Here is a 7,108-nt window from a genome sequence, read left to right as displayed (position 1 = left end):
GTGCGCTCTCCTGACCCCACTGGGCAAATCCGAGCACGCAGATCCGGCCTGGGAGGGACGGCCAGCCCCCTGCGGAGCTCGAGGGTCCTCTCCAGGGGGGCAGCCCCGGGACGGTGACACGGGCCCCTCGGTGGTTCTGCGTCCTGTGCCCTGAGAACCGGGAGCTGCAGCGCTTTCTAGGGTTTCTGAAACCTTCCGAACTGCCTAACGTTTGTTGCTTTTTCATTCCCCCAACTGTCTGGAGAAAGCCTGGTCTCAGTTACCTGTAGCTGCCAAACAAACCACCCCCAGAGCCAGCGTCTGGAATGGGGACAGTATGTCTGTTCCCAGCAGTCTGGCTGGGCTCGGGGGGTGGCTCATGGTCAGCTGGGGCCTCACTGGGTGGCCGGGTGGCGGGGGTGGCTGGGACCCTCCCTGCAGCGGGTAGTCGGGCTTCTCTGGCCTCACGGGGCTGGGCTCAGAGCAATGGCTCCTTCGCTTCCATCCCTGTGCCTCTTGACAGGGGCTTGCTAGGGTCGCACGCCAGCCCTGGGGCTGGAGGGCCTCCCTGGCACCGACCTGGAGGCTCCGGGCACTCACAGAGGGATGAGAGCGGGCTCAGCGTTGGGGCAGGGATGCCCCTGTGACAGTGCGTGGGAGCCAGGTGTGGAGGTGCCTGCAGGGGACCTCGAGGGCTGCCCGGGAAGCCAGGGCACGCGGCGTGGTGTCTGCGCACCGGCCCGGCAGGCTGTGGCTCGGGGGTCTGCCCAGGTGTCCTTGATGACTCTGCCAGTGAAGGAGTCAGAGCCAGGTGGGCAGACAGAGCATGTGACAGTCTATGCTTCCAGCCAAGCGGGAGCAACGTGGGGGGCGGGCAGGAAAACCAGGTCGTCTCTGCCTTTCGTTGTTCTCAGCTGGCACAGACCCTTAACCAAGACAGCAAGACGAAAGCAAGTTTATTAACATGTGTACATGGGGACACCCGGAGAAATGAGTACATCTCGGCAAGGAGTCAGGACTAGCTTCACCCACTGGAACAGGACAAAGGGCACTGGGGCCACAGCTGCACAGGGACCAGGAGGAGCAGACACCTGCAGGTTGTTGCCCGTTCCGCTGATGACAGCGTCCACTATTTACAGTTGTCTTGGCCTTCCTGACACAGGGACACACCCTGACACATGGGGCCTCCCTTTAGGAACATAAGTTTCCCTCACAAAAGGAAACTTTTCAGAGCTTCTCCTGGGCCTGCAGTTCCTCAAAACAACCAGCTCAAAATAATCCTCATGCCAAAGAGGCACACTGTGGGTGGCACACTGTGGGTGGCACACTGTGGGTGGCACACTGTGGGTGGCACGCTTCTGGTCTCCCACAGGTGTGAGGTGTTGTCGGGCATCAGGTCTAAGTAGGATAGCTGCAGGTCACAGCCTTTTTCCTTGAATTTTCTACTATGGACACGTACTTAAATAATCAGGGAAAACCATCTTCTTTAAGAATAAACAATAATTTTTATTAGATTAGAGAGAGTGATTGGAGGAGGGTAGAGTGAGCCCTGCCCAGCCTGACTCGGGGACCTCCTTCTAGATACCCGATGGGGTGGAGAGAAGGGGCAGCCAGGCTGAAATGCCCCCGAGCCTTTGAAGGCGTCCCCCAGCCCACACCCAAGCCTTTCTCAGGGGAGGGGCTGCTGGAGTAACGCCCTCGCCAGCCACGCCCCGCCTGCCCCTTCCTCCAAGTGCCCTGGACACCCCGCCCCCTGCAGCCACCACAGCTCTGTGAGCAGATCGAGAGAGAGGCTGCCAGGACCAGGCACCACATCCTTCCAGGGTGGATGTCGGGCTAGGGCTCACAGACCCCTCAGACCCATTGTACGGACTGGGTCACAGACCCCTCCTGTGCAGGTTGTGAGCTAGGTCATTGGGAGAGATCCTGGCAGCCACTGGCAAGGTTAACATGCTCCATTCAGATGCGAGCTCAGCCCCCAGCCTCCTCAGCAGCAGCCTCTGGCAGATCCAGCAGCAGAGGCCTGGTGGCCTCCCAGGGGGCATCCCTGGGGCACTGTGGATCAGAGCCATTTGTCCTTTATACTTGTCAGATAACCCAGGAACACCTGGGCACACGTGCATGCGAAGTTGACATATTTACATCAAACAGGCGGAGTCTGGCTCGGCAAGATTCCAACATCTGAGGGAGCCTGACCATTTACTTTCACTTTCCTTACAGTGGAGCAGGTCCCCAGGGACTCCAGTTGAGGCGTCCAGTTGAGGCAGAGGGGCCTCCTCCGAGTGGCACAGCTGTGGGACTCACTGGGCGGGCTTGGCACCCTCCCCTCAGAGGCTTGAGCAGCGGATGGAAGCTGAGGGCTCAGGGAGGCCTTTCTGGCCACCTCAGCCTCTCTCCCTAGGACACTTAAAGGAACAAGTAGGCACCTCGGGCCCTTCCTACCCCCACCACGATGGCTCAAGAGTGGGCCCTGCAGGTTGCTCATCCCGCCACCCACATCCATGTTTAGCCTCCAGCCTCCTTCCTGGCAAGCAGCGTCCTGGCCCAGGGCTGGACGCAAATAGACCTCAGGCCGCCTGGTCTGAGACTGGCTGGAGGTCAATGTCCAGAGTACAGGGAGTGCCTGCAAGGCCACTAGAGCAGAGGGGCCCCAGGGCAGGGCTGTGCAGGAATGGATGGCAGGGAGCGGAACAAGCAGTCACCCAGCCCAGGGACGGGTGTCAGGTCTCAGCCACTCAGTGCCTGGCTGTCAGTGATCCATCACGTGCAGGAAGCCAGCCGGAGGGGGCGGCTCACAGACAGGGGACAGAGCCAAGAGAGCTGTGGGGCAATCTGTTGCTGCACCGAGCCCAGGCTGACTCGGAGTGTGGGGTGGAGGGCATGGAGGAAGGGAGGAGAGGCATGAAGACGCCGTGGGACAGGTGGCTGCCCTGCCACGCACATTTGGGAACCAGCAGGCAAGGGCATTTTGTTCTGAGTGTCCCTACTCTTCCGTAAGTGTTCAGTGACTGCCACCAGGCAGGCATGGGTGTCCCTGGAGCAGAGGGGATGCACACGCACAGCATCGGCCTCTCCTGAAGCCCCTTTCTCCCCTGTTAAGGAAGCACTTCCAAGAGGACGCGGGTGACTGGAGAAGCCAGTCAGGTCCGCTTCATAAAACGTACACGCTGTCACCCACAATGTGTGGCCCATTTATCACAGACTCGTTGGACTGGACAGATGGGAGTGTGGGTGGTGCCCCCCACCACGTGAGTTTATTTGGTGCAACATTCAGTAGCCATCCCGGCATATGGCCTGGAGGCTGGAGAAGCCACGGCCTGCTGGAGACTGGACCGTGGGTAGAGCAGGAGCTGGCAGCACAGGCGGCCCGGGCACTCAGCCCACCTGACACTGTTGATACTGACCTTTGTATTAGCATTTCCTGACATTAAATCAATCTTACATTTTCAACTTTTACACGTCTCATTCTAGGTGTGCTTGTAGATGCTGTGCAGCAGGTTTGTATTTGTTTTAGCCATATGAGAAATCTGTGTATTTATAAGAAAATTTATATGGGCCGGCCCGGTGGTGCACTGCTACAGTGCGCCGCTTGGGAAGCGCGGCGGCGCTCCCGCCGAGGGTTCAGATCCCACATACAGACCGGCCGCTCACTGGCTGAGCGAGGTGTGGGAGCAACACCGAGGGTTGCGATCCCGTTGCCGGTCCTGGTCCGGTACGGGCGTGACACTGAGGGTTGCGATCCGTTGCCGGTCACGAAAAAAGACAAAAAAAAAAGGAAAAAAAATATATATATAAGAAAATTTATGTCATTCATAGTTATTGTGGGTGAAATGGATTTTGGGCATCCTATTTCTATACTTCTAGCAGATGCTCAAACTTTTAACAATGTAAAAGCAGTAATATTTAGAAAATATATTCATTTGGAAAAGAAATATATTCTTTTAAAATATGTTCAAAACGTGTTCCCTTTGAGAGTTCCCCATCGGCGGCTGGTCCACAGGAATGAGAGCCTGCAGCTTCTAGAACATTTGTGAGCTTCTCCAATGCTAAATCATGAATCACAAATATTAAAACTTTTTTATGTGTACTTTTTTAGTGGTATCCAAATATAATCAGAATTTCTATCCGTTATGTATATTAAGATAAAAACCTGACTATGTGTCTTCTCCCCTCTGTCCCTGCTCCATGCTAGGGGGTCTCAGATTGACTTTGCATTTTTAGGTTGGATTTTCCAAGTGCTTTTCAGACTGTGTTGATGCCTCGCCTTAATGGTTCAGCTGAAAGAAGGGTTTAAAAAAGATTCGGAGACTAAAGGAACGTGGAGATGGGCTACTGAGTGAATAGACTGACCCCAACATCTAGGAAGTAGCCTGCAGTGTGGGACTCTCGACACTCCTGCTGTCTCCTGGCCTGGCTCACTGGGGACTGGGGTGGTGACTTGAGACCTGTGGTGGGCACTTGTCCTGGGCTGGGAGGCCGTCCCTTCCTGGCAGCCAGGCTGGCACCTGGGTGGATGGGCCTCAGACAGAACGGCCGGCCCACCGAGGAGCCCAGCCTCCGGCCTCTATCTGCCTCTGAGGGGTTGTCCTGAGACCCTTTGGGAGGGGGGTGAGGTGATCCGTCAGGGTTGGGAGGATGGGCCAGTTGAGCTCCTGTTCTTTTCCGGGAATCCTCACTAACAGGTCTGGCATTTCCTTATGGGTCACACAGGAGCACAGGCTGCGTGGTCTCTTCCCAGAAGGGCCGAGTCAGCCCCTGCACCTGCTTCCTGCTGCCCACCTCTGTCCCATGCCCCCCCCCACAGACCCTCGTGGTCTCTAGCGTTCTGGGAGCTGCCCCCACCCTTCTGGGAATCAGGAGGTGGGAACATGGGTGCTTGCTCTGCCTGAGGATGCAGTGCTCATGCACCACAGTGTGGGTGCACTGGCCACGGCGGGCATGGGACACAGGGGCCATCTGGGGAGGGGTCCCTGTAGGGAAAGTGAAGGAAAATGGTCGGGGCCCCTGAGGTGTTCAGAATCCTGCTGAGCATTTGATGTAAATATGCACGTGTGCCCAGGTGTTCCTTGTCCTTGTCTAAACTGCACATGTGCACTGAGGTGTCCCAGGTTATGACTTAAGTATAAAGGACAAGTGGCTCTGATCCACAGGGCCCCCTTGCCCCCGGGATGCCACTACTGCTGTTGGAGGCTATTGCTGCCAGTGCCCCCGAGATGCCCCAAGAGGCCAACGCCACTGCTGCTGCTGCTGCTGAGGACTGAGCTCGAGTCGTCTGCCAATGGCTCCCAGGACCTTTCCCAATGACCTAGCGTGGACCTGCATGTGATGGGTCTGGTGACCCAGTCTGTACAATGGGTTTGAAGCGTCTGAGCCCTAGCCCTGACAAGATAAATGGAAACTTAGTATAGCTAAAATAATAAAACGTTCTGGCTTTAGTTATGAATTGCCTAACAATACAAACGCCTAGCCATACAACTAGCGTAGCTATTGCTATAACCCGACAAGCGGCGTGGTCACGTAGCTTTACAGTCGCCTGTGTCGGCAGGATTCTAACGATGGCCCCAGCAATACAGTCCCACTCCCTGCTGGGGCTCCTGTTGGCAGCCCGTGTCAGCACCCTTAGGGGTTGGGCTTGGGGGTGGCTCCCACTGACCAGGCCCACCTTGCCCAAGGCTGGAGCGATGAACGTACCCACTGCGTGGCCACGTGCTCTTAGCCCTGGGAAAAATGTCCACACAGAGAGCTGTGTGTAGTCAGCAGAGCGGGGATCCTGGTCATGGCGGGCGGCCTCCCCTTGGGATGGCCTGGGACGTGTCTGTCTTCACCACCCAGCCAAGGGGCTGGAAACGGGGGCCTCCAGCACACACGTCCTCCAATGGGAAGCGGGGGGGTCCTTCCTCACTCCAGCCTCTGCAAAGGTCCCCGACACTTCTCCCCGCTCAGAGGGAGACTACAGGGACAGACTCAGAGCCCCCCGACCCGCAGCACCATAGCCTGGCATCCCGCATCCCCAGAGTCCTATTAGCATCCAGGGGGCCCCACCTGCTCATGTCTCATTGCAGCAGGGCAGCAGGGGTGGGGGCCTACAAACCCGCTTCTCCTGGGACCCTTGGTGGATAGGAGGGAGGCAAGTGTGTCTGCGGAGCCCCGAAAGAGGAGAGAACTTGGGTCATTAAACCTTTCTGCCCAGCTGGGAAGCCCCAGGCAAGCTTGCTGGAGCCCACCCACCTGCAGCAGCTCAGACTGTGGCAGGCACATGGGGGATCAGCAAGCACATGGGGTGCTACTGGCCAGCACCTGGGATATCGGGAGCATGTGGGGTGTTGGTGAGCATGTGGGTGTCATTGGCCAGCACGTGGGGTATTGATGAGCACATGGGTATTGGTGAGCAGGTGGGTACTGATAAGCACGTAGGGTATCCTTGGCCAGCATGTGGGGTATTGATGAGCACATTATGCCTCGAGTTTCCTTCCAACCCAGGTCTAAATGGACACTTTGTTCTCATAACAGACGTTGACATTTTTTTTTGTTTCCTCTGTACCCGAGCAACTCTGAGAACTGGCAGAGCAGCTCCCCGCCTGGCTGGAGCCCCCGCCCTGTGACCTGCCGCCCCGTGAGCTGCTTGTGAACGTGGACGAAGGGCTCCGTGCGCGTGTGCGTGGAGCTCCCTGCCTTGCCATGCCTCTCTGCCTCTGTGGCGCCCTGCGGTTTCGCAGCCTAGCCTGTTCCGGGTGCCCTGGGCTCAGCCTGTCCCTGCCGGGCCACAGCGGGTGAAGACGCTCCAGGAAAACGCCTCTTTGCACCTCTCAGGGCCACCACTGCTTCAGGCCAACCCCAGGCTCCCTGAGTGCCTTCTGACTTTCCACCCCAGGACAGGATCCCCCCACGGTCAGGCGCTCCTCTCAGGGAAGCCCTGGTTATGTTAAACCCCAAACCACAGTCCCTGGGCTGCCGACCTCTTTCCCCTGGACCTCTGCCACCATCACCGGGCCCCACGCTATCTGCTTAGGTTATTTTAGGCGTCACAGGTGAGACCCTTTATTCCTTTTAAAATGTGTTTTTCTTAATAGATTATATGGTACACAGCTGAGACATTAAACAATCTAAATAGGCAGGTAGCGAATGAAGA

This window comes from Galeopterus variegatus, unplaced genomic scaffold (assembly GCF_000696425.1).
Source record: "Galeopterus variegatus unplaced genomic scaffold, G_variegatus-3.0.2 Scaffold4085, whole genome shotgun sequence".
Taxonomy (NCBI): domain Eukaryota; kingdom Metazoa; phylum Chordata; class Mammalia; order Dermoptera; family Cynocephalidae; genus Galeopterus; species Galeopterus variegatus.
Note: the sequence above shows the minus strand (reverse complement) of the source record.